The sequence below is a fragment of the Gossypium hirsutum genome, chromosome D10 (assembly GCF_007990345.1).
Source record: "Gossypium hirsutum isolate 1008001.06 chromosome D10, Gossypium_hirsutum_v2.1, whole genome shotgun sequence".
NCBI classification, from domain to species: domain Eukaryota; kingdom Viridiplantae; phylum Streptophyta; class Magnoliopsida; order Malvales; family Malvaceae; genus Gossypium; species Gossypium hirsutum.
This window is the reverse complement of record NC_053446.1, coordinates 5,566,109-5,580,415: the sequence shown is the minus strand read 5'-3', so window position 1 is coordinate 5,580,415 and position 14,307 is coordinate 5,566,109. Positions and strand designations below refer to the sequence as shown.

At 31.7% G+C, this 14,307-nt stretch overlaps 1 pseudogene; it reads left to right on the top strand.

Moving 5' to 3' along the window:
• The first annotated feature begins 10,362 nt into the window (after positions 1 to 10,362).
• LOC107911899 (alpha-galactosidase 1-like) lies at positions 10,363 to 12,124 on the top strand (annotated as a pseudogene).
• The last annotated feature ends 2,183 nt before the right edge of the window (positions 12,125 to 14,307 follow it).

Here is a 14,307-nt window from a genome sequence, read left to right as displayed (position 1 = left end):
TTGTGGTGATAGACGGAACGATATATCTAAATAAGCGAAGGGTGGATTTGGATGGGCGGTGCATTTACCTGCGGTTAGTGTAAAAATAGCGGTGGCGGTGAGATTAGATACTGTAGCGATACTGTTGCGTGAGACAAAAAGGAAGCTAAACGCACCGCACCCAATCACCCATCCAAACCCACCCTAAGTTTTTTTTTTGGGGGGGGAGCAACTTGACAAAGTCTCTTCATCGACTTGGCCAGTGCCTAAATGAAAGTGAAGTGGTGGGCTTGCCCAACACAACCAAGGGTATGTTGAGGTTCGTAAAGAGCAGCACCTTATGTTCATGACTAAACGGATCCTAACAAACTACTGTCATGGGTTGTAGCTCAAAACTCGTGTTCATTGTACAAAATGCATACTATGAAGGTCTATCGTTTAGATTATGATTATTTGACCCACGAGAGCTGACTCGATTTAAAGAACTGTTGGAGAATCTTGTCCGTTTGAAGCCTAGGTTACCCAATGATGCATATATGAAAATTTAAGCTACCTTGGTAAATAGGGAATCTAATCTTAGAAGATTGAGTAGAATAATATCTTATAAGATTAAATGTGATTTGATATTGTAAATCATGTAAATCCCTTAATTGTAGGGATAGACTCCAGCTCATCCGTCGATGTAACTTGATCTAGACTGTCGGTTTGAGAGGAGCTCAACTATAGAGTCTCCCCCTCATTTGTAAATCATCAATTGTTCCATTGTATTCATTATTCTTTAAGAGAAATAATAATGTGAGAGCATTTACTCAAATACCTATCGTGTATTATTTTTTGTGGCTATTTTATTATTTGAGCATTCCTTTGGCTTTGTGTTGCTTCCGCTATATAAATTGGTGCCTTGGAGAAATTCTGCAAGAATCCCCAATTGTTGATGGTTAGGTTGACTTAGGTGTGTTTGAAACGAGAGAATCGCCTAAGGCCACATGAATTGCGAGACTAAAGTTCTAGCCCTGTAACAGTTATTATCCGAGCTTAGGTTGCGAAGGCACTATCGAGATGTCGAAAGAAGTTGTCTATCAAAATAACTCAAAGGGGACCTATTGGTGGGCCAAAAAAATCGAAACTTAATTATAAATCATTTGAGCCCTAATTACATATGTCCAATTGGTCCCTCTGCTAGCTCGTTGAAACCATAAATGAATTGTGTGTTGAATCGAAAATGAACAGAATGAATAGAAATAGAGAAATGAAAAATATTTAAAAGTGATTATGGTTTTCTCCGAAATGAAAAAATAAAATCATTTGGAAATGAATGTAATTTTCTCAAAATGAAAATAAAAATGAAAATGAGAAATGTTTCATTTGCAAATGTACATGAATTATTGAGAAATGATTGAAACAATGAGTTTGTGTTTTTAAACAGTTTTAAAGCCTAAAAATGAAAATAAACCATTCTATCATAGTGAACAAGTTGAGTTGTGAAATATTAAATATACTTTCTTAGAAATTTTACCAAGAGTAAAAATCGTCACAATTTTATCGAAGGTAAAATTGGGATAATAAAATTATTTAATTGGAAAATTAATTTTTATTCTCAAAAATAGAAAAAATGTATTGGGTTGGATTAAATTATAAATTGTTGGGTTAAAAATCTAGAAAGCATATATAATTATGCCCAATACAAAGAGAGGCCCGAATCCCCATAATAATACATATAAGGGGAAACACATCCTATTATCCCCTCTCCCACTCCTAGTTAGACTAAGAAGTTGTTTTTCTATTTGAAATAAATCTCTACAATTTAGTAAGGGTTTTACCTTCTCTCCCTATAATTAGATGTTACCTGTAGAGCTATTTACACAACTTTAATATATTGTTACTTTACCGAAAAATAAAGAGAATTTATTCTAAATTATTAAATATTTTTCTAGAATAACAATTCTACCATTTTCTATTAAAGAAGAGAGAATTTTCATTTTCACCCCAAAAGGAAAATAAAACTTTTTATAATTTTATGTTTTGATTTAATTGGTTCAAGTCCACACTTGAAGCAGTTTGTGGTACGAGAATTGTAACAACCCATTTTTAGTGAAATCGAAACAGTAGTTTTGGGACCACAAATTCGAGTTTGAAAGAAAAAATTATTTTAATATTATTTTATGATCTACTGTATGATAGGAATGTCCTACGAATATTTCGTTAGGAAAATTTTACCGATTACATGTCTAATTAGATGGAAAGGACCAAATTGCATAAAATGTAAAAGTTGAGTTCTAGTAGCTATAAGTATCAAATAGCTATGGAATTCAAAATTTGAGATCCGTATGTGGTAAATAGACCATTAATAGGAGTTAGTAGATAAGTATGATGATTCATCCATGAAAAATTAAATAAAGAAAATGACTAAATTTGGAAAGAAAAAGATAAAGAGATGATAAATAATAAAATAACATAAAATATCATCATATTATCATCTTTCCTAAAAACTAAGACATGAAAACCCTAGTTTGAAGCTTGAAGAAAGACAATCTTATTTGGCTCAATTAGGTATGTTTTCTTGTCCCGTTTTTAGTAATTTTCATGTTTCCGATATCGTAATAACTTAATCTAGCTATCTCGGGGATTAATTTGCAAAGTTATAAAGTTACTAGGGTTTTTTCATGGATGAATATAGTTTAATTATGAAGTTTTATGGTAGAAAATGAAAGGTTGTTGATAGATAAACAACTTTTGTTAATGAAATTTTGATGAAATCCTGATTTAGGGACTAAATTGAAAATATGTAAAATTCATGAAAAATTCTAAATTTTGCGAAAAACATGGGCTGCTAATGTTATATGTAAAAATTGGCTAGGCTTGGAATAAGGATTAAATTGCATGAATTTCATTTTCAGAACCTAGGGACGAAATCATCAATAATTAAAAGTATAGGGGCAAAATGGTAATTTTCCCAAATATATGAATTGATGTTAAATTCATTCATATAGATCCGGATAGACCAAATACAAAAATGGATCGAGGAAAAGAGAAAGTGTCGGATTAGTAGATTTTGCATACACGAATATTATCGAGGTAAGTTCGTATAACTAAATCGTGTATATTTATATGTTTGAATTGAATGTTGTATATGAGAATTGTGTAATTACTATTAATATGAAATTGCTTACATATCTGACAAAAGCTCGATAAATGTCATGTCTCGTTTGAATAAATACAATTCGATGGATACAGGATTACCAGTATTGATTACGGTCCTGCATATGTTACGGACACACCATAGCTCGAAAGAGCGTCCCGTTATTAGCCTTCTCGAGTTTCCTGTTATATGGTTCTTGCGAGCTTCCCGTTAATAGCTCTTCAGAGCATCCCGATCGGTTGTGATCCTGCATGTGTTGTGGACACACCGTAGCTCTTATGAGCGTCCCGATATATGGCTCTTCAGTGCTTTCCGATTAAAGGTTCTTTATGAGCTTCCTGATTAAATGCTCTTCAGAGTTATCCGTTATTGGCTATTATGAGCTTCCCGTTCTATAGCTTAGATAAGCTTTCCGTTATATGGCTCACATGAGCTTCCCGTTATATAGCTCGAGAGAGGGCTTCCCAATTTTGTGCTCTAATGAGCACTCCCGAATATGAATTGACAGATTACAGATTCGTACATTTCGTGTGTACTACCTGTAAGTCCATCGATATTTCATATGGTTCAACAGGTAAAGTTCCGATAAAAGTTAAAGATAAGTTCTTCATGAATCATTATTTGTGTCTACTTGAAAATACATGGAAATTGTTACATAATGGGCTCATCTTTGTTTCTTGATATTTACATGAAGTACATGACTAACATGTTTGATGAGGTTATATATGATTAGGCTAATTGCCAAATTTCTTTGGATGAATTTCGCATGCTTACCTTAAATGTAAATGAATGGTAAGTTAATTTCCCGTTATACGAACTTACTAAGCATTAAATGCTTACTCTGTGTTATTTTCTCTGTTTTATAGTATTCGGAAGCTTGTTGGGTTGGAAGCTTGGCGTAGAAATCTCACACTATCCTTCGATCCATTTCGGTATATATAGTAAATCAACTTTGGTTATAATGGTATGTATAGGATAAATTAGCCAAATGTTGGCATGTAAGTGTTTGGTTGATAATAGCCATTTGAATGGCTTATGTTTGGTAAGTTTTGATATGTAAAATGGTCTTAATATGCTTGATGTGTGTTTAAAATGAATGAGTGATGAAAATCATATAAACATATTGGTTTATGATAGTAAATTTTCTTTACGAAGCTTTCACATAGTAATTCTATCATACTATAAACCTTATTAAAATAATAAAATAAATTTTACGACCTCAGATTTATGGTTCTGAAACTACTGTTCTGATTTAACTAAAACTGGGCTATTACATCAAGTTTTAGTGAGAAATATGGCCTTGGAAATGACTTATTTTCGTCCACACGAGCGTGTGTCTTAGCCGTGTGTGACACACGGTCCCCTGCATATTTAAAATTACAAAACAGAATGCTTAGAAATTTTCACACGGGCGCGTAACTTGGCCGTGTGAACCCTGCACCTAATTTATGCAAGTCAGTATGCTCACAAGGTCTAGCACACGGACGTGTAGCTTGGCAATGTGACCCAAGCCAGTAACCACCCTAATTTGGACACGAGCTGGGACACGGCTATCTATCCATATTTCGAATGCCCACACGACCTGAGACACGGGTGTGTCTCTTGACTGTGTGAGACACATGGCCTGGCCACACGGGCGTGTGTCCCCTGCACCTAGGAAAAATTTTGACATTTTGCGAAAAATTCTCTAAGTACCCGGTTTATTCCCGACTTGCTTTCAATGAATATTTTGGGCCTCGAGGGCTCATGTAAGGGATAAAATGATTAAACATGATTTATTTCTGATACGAATGTTAAATTATATGAAATAACTGTATTTGATTTGTAAATTTCGGTAATGCTCTATATCCCTGTTCTAGCGACGGATATGATTAGGGGTGTTACAAGAATAGTGGATAAGATTGTTTGGTTGAAAGCCAAAAAACATCAAGGATCCGCTTATCTAAAAACACAGGTACGATTTCGGTTTAAGGTTCATTGTTATAAATATCAAACCTGGTCGGTTTTCAAAAATTCAATTTGTTGTTGTGTGAGAAAATCGTTTTCAAACCAAATTTTTTCCAACAGTGTCGTGTCGGGGTGTCGAATTCTAGGTTACTACCAAACCTTGACTGTTGGACGTTTTGCCTGTCACGGTTAAAATTTAAGGATAAAATAGATTAGTATCTTCCTATTGATGATTTCGGGATATCATAATGGAAACTTTTTAACAAAGCCGGGAACTCACCGCACAATGGTGTCGTGAGACTCTCAGCATGCACTTCCGTTCTGGCCTCTCGAACTGGAACACATGTTGACCTCCGACTACTTTCATCTGTGGTTGCAAACTCCGTATATAACTCGAGTAATAGTGATCCATTAGAAATATGCGTTTGGACCATCACCTCCATCCCATTTGCACCTCTACTATCTAAAGCCTCATATTTAACTGGGTTGACCGAGACACAAAATCGATACTTCAATTATGATATTCTCATCTGGGTGGATTCAATAATTTTTTTCCTAATTCTTACACAAAGCTTCGATAATTGTATGATCGGGTTGAAAGCCAACTGTGCTATAAATGCTTCAGCTGGGCGCGCTTTCAGTTTTTTTTTTACATGTCACTGAAAATGCGCCTTGTGGGTAGCATTTTTACTCTCACAAATTCAATCCCTTGCAAAGTTGCCACTCACCTGTCAGATGTCTTGAGAATCCCGGGATAATATTTTTTGTACATTTTGGGTTGACCTCCACCTACCATAAATTATGGGTGACCAAAACTCGATTCAATTGGAAAAAATAGAAAAAATACGAACTTTGAGTTAATCAAAGTGAGTAATTCGAGTTTCGATTTCGAATCGAGTTAAATTTTACAATTTGATTTATTTGAATAACAGATTAGTATAAATACCCTTTGATACCTATCAATTTTAAAATTTACCAAATTGGTCTCAAAATAATGACAAAAAAATTAGAATAATTTTAAAATGTTAAAAATAATATTATTCTTAAAACTCAAAATATTTATAACAATTCTAAAATTTATATTCTCCACCAAATATAAATATTATAAAAATTGTAAAGAATATATAAAAATGTTAAAATTAAAATATTTCTTGAAATAAAATTTTTGGGACCTAAATCCTAAACCCTATACCTTAAATTACAAAAAAACCTTATAAGTCCTAAACAAAAACCCTCAAAAAAAATCTTAAATATGAACTTTAAGACTCTAAAAGCCCTAAATTATGGAGAGAGTAGGAAAATATTTCCAACTAGACACGTTTTGCTAATTGATCAGGAAAGTGCATCTATTTGAAAATATTTTTCTATCAACTCTGTTGAAAACTCTTCCATCTAAAAGCGTTTTCATTCTCTCACCAAAATCGACCTAATTCAATAATTTTTTTAAAAATCAGCATTTTTGGATAATTCATGCCTCAATTACTAAAAAAATCTTTAATTAATTAAAAAATCAAATGAAATATAAAAAAGGGTAGGGGTGGTAATTAAATGCAAGGAAGGTTCTGATTGGTAACAGTGAGAAGACAAAGTTAGGCGCATTTTTAAGGGTGGTAGTTGGATGGATTTATACACACACAAGTGCCGACAGTGGTTGCACTGTGGGTCCCATGAGCCTCAAAATTCTTTTTAAATATATATATATGATTTGCTACCTTACATTGACTAGGTAGTAGGTTCCTGCTTATTAAATATTTAATAATAAAGCACGTGATAAACAATTCTTGTCTCGGTGGACTCCAAAATGGGCTCAAAATATTATCCCATATTTTATATTATATATGGATGTAATTTTTTCTACACGAAATAAATAATTATTAACAGGTTAAATTATTTAAAATATTAATCTTACAAAAATTTTAATTTGTGTAAAATTAATTTAGTTTTATATTGTGTAACTAATACTGAGCAAGAAAATCGAGAAGTAGAAAATTAATTTAAATAAAAGTTTTTAGATGATTTATGGAATAAAAATTTAAAAATTATGGTTACTAAAATTAAATTAAATTGAATTTTAATTTAATTTAATTTATAAATAGTTTTAAAATTTATGCTGTAAAAATAAGAGTTAAATATAATATTAGTACCTAAACTTATTCACTTTTTCTATATTAATATTTATGATTTTTTTATTCCAAATTGGTACTTGAAATTTTTTTATCAACTAATTCAATACCTGTGTCTAACGTGGCAGGATAAGATTATAACGCGTGACATCATACCCCCAATTTAGTTGTTCCTTTTTTTCTTCTCTTCTTCTTCATCTTTCTGTCCCCAAATCTCTTTCATTTCTCTCTCTCTCTCTCTTTTTTCATATTTTCAAATCTAAAAGATTTTCAACTTTTTTTAATCAAAAGCTTCTTCTCTTTTTCTTCTTTCTTTGAGAGTCTAAAATTTCTCTTTTGTTCAGCTGAGAGAGAAAGAAAGAACGGAACTTTGTCGTTGGTACATGGTATCATTCATGTATAGGCATGTTACAACCACAAGGAATTTAGGCGACGCTTCTTGAGTTTGTTTGAAGAGTGTTGTTCATCTGTCTTTTATTCTCCTCTAAGGTTTATTTTTGAAAAACAAAGAACAAAATCAGGTTTTGGATTCATAGGAAGAATGTGCAAATTTTATATCTTTATTGTATGGATCGTATTTTTAGAGTTTTCATTATTGGATTCAGGTGTGATTGTGTATGATATTTGCTTTGAAATTAGGATAAGTGATTGGGTTTTAAATCTACTTGGAGGCTTTGTTTCGATGTGAAAATTAGGGTTTGGATACAGAAAAGGGGGAGAAGAAGAGATCTTTTACAATTACAATGGTAATCTGAAGAGATTAAAATCGAACAGTTATTATTCATACGACGAGTTTGATGATTTCAATAACGGTTCAAGTTATTGGAGTAGCGAGGATTCGTACTGGGCTGGTGAATTCGAGTCGAATTCGATGAGTTTGAATAAAGCGAAACAAAATAAGAAGAGCTCCAAGAGGAACTTTAAGCCTCCGTTGTTGAAATTATCTAGAGGAAGAACTCAAATGCTTCCTTCTAGATTTAACGACGCCACTCTTGATTCATGGAAAAGTAGAAAACTGAGAGAGAGATTTAATGAAAATAAAAAGAAAAGAAAATGAAAGATGTACGAACATTGGGGAAAATTTTAGGAGTTTTTGACAGAAGAAAGAAAAAAGAAAGATGAAGTATAGGAGCAGACTCAGAAAACAAAAAGAAAAATAAGAAAAGAAAAGAAAAAGGGGAGAGGAGGGAAAATAAAAAAGAAAATAAAAAGGAAAAGGAGGTACACAAGGATGCCACGTGGCGGCATGTGATTGGTTACCGCTGCACGTCAGTAAAAAGTTAATGTCGTTCGTCTTAAGTACCAATATAGTGGACGGAAAAAAATTCAATACCAATCTGGGACAAAAAAACTATAAGTACAAATCTGAGAGAAGTAGACAAATCCGAGTACCAATTTTATATTTAACCCTCAAAATAAATATTTTATATTTAAAATTGTAGAAATAATTTTATTTTTAATAAAAATTACATAATGATTCTTGATTTTTTTTATTTGCTTGAGAAATGAATTTTTAGAAATAATTATGATTTTTTTAAAACTTATTAAATATCACACAAAAGTTATTAACAAACTCATTTTGTTAAATTAATTTTTTTAAAAACTCAAAATTCAAAATTAATATGAAAAATTTGAAGAACCAAATCGAATTATCATACACGATCTGAAAAATTCAAAAAACCAGACTGAACTAAATTCACCCCTAGGTGTAAATGAATAACTCTTCAAAAGAGGAGAGATCCACTTACACAATTTTAAATTAAAATTAATTTACTTATTTTTGTAATTTTTTTAGATAATTTAATAATCCAACCATTCAATTTATTAATATAATTGTGTTTGTTGTTATGTAATTATTAAATCGATTCAATATCTCTACCCCGTCAATCTAAAATAGTATTTATATTAATATATATTTAACAATTAATATTTTACCTACAATAACAAATAGTAAGAAAAATTTAATTTTCATCGAACTTTGACCTACTTTATCTACAAAAATAAAAATTATACAAAAAATTATAAAAATATTAAAACCAATTTAATTTTACAACGCCATAAAAGTGAATTATTCCTCTCTCACAAATATTAGCCACGAAAATATAAATAAAAAATAAAATTATAAATTATAGTATTAATAAATTTATTATAAATATTATGAATAATTTAAAAAAGAAAAAGAAAAAGAAAAGATCTAAAATGATAGTATTAATTAACGAGACTTTTTATTTTTCTTGAACGAGTCTTAAAATGTATATTGACCAAAAGTAAACCCAAAAATAAGGTCTCCCTATTCTCACATTAACAAAATATAAAAGTCAAAAGGTACTTGTCAAGTATTCCCATCCCTAGTTAGTAGCCGCTCCTTGACCATAGTTATTTATTTCATATACAAGTTTCAACTTTGGGGGTTGAAGTCCTCAAAGCACCAATAACTGTGATATGTTTGGTTCAGTGTATTACCTAATACAATACAGGCCGAATACGCGCGTATTACATGACGCCTCTAATCCGGCGTTTGGTTCGCTGTAATAGGCATTACGGGCGTAAACCAATCCCGACCTAATCCCCTTTTTCGCTGCTTTTGTAATCCCTTCCCAAATCCCTGTAATACCTATTACGTCCGCCTTCCGTCCCCTGCTCTCTGTTTTACCCTCCCTCCCTACCCGACCCTCTCCTATTCTGTCCTCAAAATTTCTCCTTCCATCTCCCACCGTTTTTGTTTATTATTCTGTCCTCATCGTTTCTTCAGTCTCTGTCTCCTCCCATTTCCTCCCAACCCTATCTGCAACTCTCTACTGCTCTTCAATATTTTCACAAAATTGGAAATACCTGATAGCTGAATCCAGTGAATCCTTTGAAAGTGAAGCGTTTTTCGGGTCATCACCTCTAATCCAATATCGGGTGAGTTTTATTTCGGACCGAAATTAATCTGCCAATTCTTTTGTTCGACAATCTTTTATCAAATATTTTTGCATGGTTATGAATCTTTAGTCTTCAGTAGTTTCTGTTGAAATTGCTATTTTATTTTATGAAATTGTTGCTGATTTCATTGGAATTATTGTATAATTGCACTTGTGGCTTTTTATTCTTCAGTAGTTTAATGCTGATTTCATGGTTATGAATCTTTTACTCTTCTGTAGTTTTAGTTAACGAAAGTTTTTCTGGGTTTAATATCCCTTGCCTGGTTCACTCGGTTTCGAAGAACAGGATGCTAAAACCTTTGCTTCCTGGGTATGATTTTCAGTGATCATTTCCCTTGTTTTAATTGAACCTAAAGCTTAATCAAGTTGGTTCGTGCGATAATTGTTTTGTATGCAGGGTATTGATTATTTGAAGTATGATAACTGTCACCATGATGGATCAAAGCCAATTGAAAGGTGGTGTAGTTGTCTTCTTTGTTTTGATTTGCAGCCATATTATATGCTTATATATTGCTTTAATTTTTCGTGTAGATATCCTGTTATGTCTAAAGCTTTGAAGAAGGCTGGCCGCCCCATATTCTTTTCTCTGTGTGAATGGTACTGTCTAAATCACAGTTTGATTTAAGCTTTTAATTTAAGTAACGATTTTCTGATTCTTTTTTTTTTTTACTTTGCCATGTGTTTGATTTTTTGTTTCTTAGGGGAGAAATGCACCCTGCTGAATGGGGTTTCCATGTAGGAAATAGCTGGAGGACAACTTGTGACATAACTGATACATGGGAAAGGTAAAGATTTGTTAACATATTTGGAGGATGTTAGAGTCGGCCTAGAGTATAACTTACGATATTTTGTTGCCTGGCAGTATGATTTCGAGAGCTGATCAAAATGAATTGTATGCTCAATATGCAAGGCCCGGTGGTTGGAATGGTTAGAGTTTTCTTCTAGTTCTGCAATTTTTTTTGAACCATATTAAATGTTTTGTGATTACAATTCTTGTTATATCGATAGATCCGGACATGCTTGAGATCGGGAATGGAGGGATGACGAAAGATGAATATATAGTACATTTCAGCTTATGGGCTATTTCCAAGGTATTACAATTGATATTCACCTTTTTTATGCTTGTTGATATGCATGATGTTGCATATCTGGTCTGAAAAACATGAATGCTATTGCAGGCTCCTCTTCTTCTCGGCTGCGACATAAGGAATATGACACAAGAGACTATAGAGATCATTTCAAACAAAGAGGTCATTGCTGTTAACCAAGGTACATAATTAGAAGTACAGTTCTTCAAAAACGCTTTAATGCATCAATAGTTATCGAACTTTTTTAACTTAATGCGATCTTCTGCATTAGATTCTTATGGTATTCAAGCTAGGAAGGCTAGGATGCACGGTGATGAAGAGGTGAAACCTATGCAACAACCCCTTTTGCTTAACCATATGATCATATAACATGCTCGGATTGGTCACTTACCTTTTCGGTGCCTTGTAACAGATTTGGGTTGCGCCACTTTCCAGCTATAGGACAGTAGTTGTCATTCTCAATAGGGGTTCAGTTCGCTATCTGTAACCGCGTTCTGGGAGGATATGGGACTAGACCCCAACACTGTAGTTGAAGCTAGGGACCTTTGGGAGGTACTCAAATTATAGCTACAAGCTTTATAGTATATCCTACTGTCATTTTCCATTGCTTTAGTTCACTTATTCATGCACATATATGAATCTCTTGCAGCATAAAACACTGAAGAACCGATTTGTGGGCAATATTACAACAATGTTGAACCCTCATTCATGCAAAATGTATGTGTTGAAACCAATTTCTTGAACTTAGTGATTCTTGAATTGGGTCACTTTCTTTTCTTTTTTTCTTTTGGATTAGCATTTTGGAATTAGGAATTAGTTCTTTAATAATATTTGATGAAGAAAGCTTTCCTCTTTAATGTAGTTGGATTAGCACTTGTAATTAGTTTCTTAATAATATGAATGAAGTAAGCTTTTTTACTCCAATGTCAGATGTGGTTGCTGTACTCTTGCAGATTTTTTTCATATTTATTCATTAGATTCAAGTCATTGAAGATGATAAAAACAGAAATGAATTGGACTTAATTACTACAAATCCAGGTCTCCAAATTGTATTATATATTATGGTTTGAGTAAATTCATATAAGAATATTAATTATTAAGAATTTTATTAAATTATATATTTTAATTAAAATATATTTAATAATAATTATGTTTAAATATGATTAAATTATTTATTATTGATATTAATCTTATTAAAATTTAAATAAAATAATTTACCAAAACAAATTTATGCTAATTATTAAGAATTTTATTAAATTATATATTTTAATTAAAATATATTAAATAATAATTATGTTTAAATATGATTAAATTATTTATTTTTGATAATAATAATCTTATTAAAATTTAAATAACAATAACAATAATCATTTACCAAAACAAATTTATGCTAAGGGTATTCTGGTCATTTTAGTTTTCTCCATTATGCTATTACACCTCTATTACATTCAACCAAACACAGTTTTACTATTACGCCTCTATTCCATTACATTCAACCAAACAGTTGATTTGCTATTACACCTCTATTCCATTACACCTCTAATCCAATCCAATACACCTCTAATCCAATACAGCGAACCAAACGTGCTCTAAGTGATTAAACGTGTTTCTCAAAAGTGTTTTTACGACAAAAAAAATGCTTTTAACACAAAAATTTTAAGAGAAAAATTGTTTCTCTTAAGTCAAAAATTGGCCCAAAAGTAAGAGTGTTTAATTGGTTAATTCGATTTTAACCGAAATTTGAACGCTCCTATTTAAAAGTACTTTTTTCAAAGTTGAAAATTTCAACTTCTCCCTAAAATGTTTTTTTTAGAAGTACTTTCGAGAAGTATTATTAAACTAGGTTTAAGTGTTGATTAGAGTTTCGATAGAGGTTTTAAAAATTTTGATTTATTTATTATATTTTTATTTTTAATATAATTTAAATAATGAATTTAATTTCTTACCGATTAGAGTTTAAATTGATTTAAGTCTAAATTGCATAATTTAATAGGCTTAACATGGGTTTATAATTAAAAAACTTATTTCTATTTAACTCTGGTTATAAAAAAATTATAAATATTAATAAATATATTTTTTAAAGTGTAATATTAATTGAATAGTGAATTTAGGTCGACAATGTGGACTAACTTAGATAAAAAAAAACAAGTACGAAGAAAGAAAATAAAGAAAATATCAAACTCCAGTGCCCCATCCAGTGATCCGATAGGACTATGGGCAGGTACTGTGTGGAATAAAAACAAAAAATTTAGCAGGAATTGTTTTCATCATGTATTATTGTTTTAAACGTTTTCTCTCTTTTTTCCTTCTTCTTATTGATGAGTCTTCTTCCCCGTCTTCCTTAAATCGTGATGTTTGATTATTTATATGATATGAATATTGTTTATTGATGTGACGTACTAAATAGGTTTCATGCACATCAACACGTATCTTACCCTAGACTTAATACGTGCGTGAGAATTAAATGTCGATAATGATAATGAATCACAAGGAAAGAGAGAAAAAATAGAACACAGAATTTTACGTGAAAATATTTTTGGAAAAAAATTCACTATGTCGAATTCGAATGACACAAGAGGAGAAATGATTACGCCTATTTATAGGTTTAAAAATCTTATATTATAATCAAAGTCAGATAGAAATAATGTAGTAAGAATATCTTATTCTAATCAACATCAAATAGAGGAAGTAAACTTCCATACGGATTTTACTTGTGCAGCTTGTATCGTACTGCAGGTACCTCCGCCCCTCACACCTCCTGTTGTGACCCCAGTCCAATTCGAATAATTATGAGCATCAATTTCTCATTTACGCTTCTAGCGTTAGGTCGCATTTATATTTTGAAGGGTTTATTTCTTTAATTTGTGCATATATTTTGAAGTTATTAGTATACTTTTATGAATATGGGCGATTTGCAGCTGGATTGACAAATTTTTGTCTGGTACTCTAGGATCTGTTTATGATAAAAACGTTGTCCATCCGAGAAGCTCTCTCTTGGATTAAGTCAAAAGGGTGGGATAATGTCCAGGTTGAGTCAAACACCAAGGATGCTATTATTTCACTTAATAGTCAATCTTTAGGATTATCTTAATATTGTTTAATTTTGC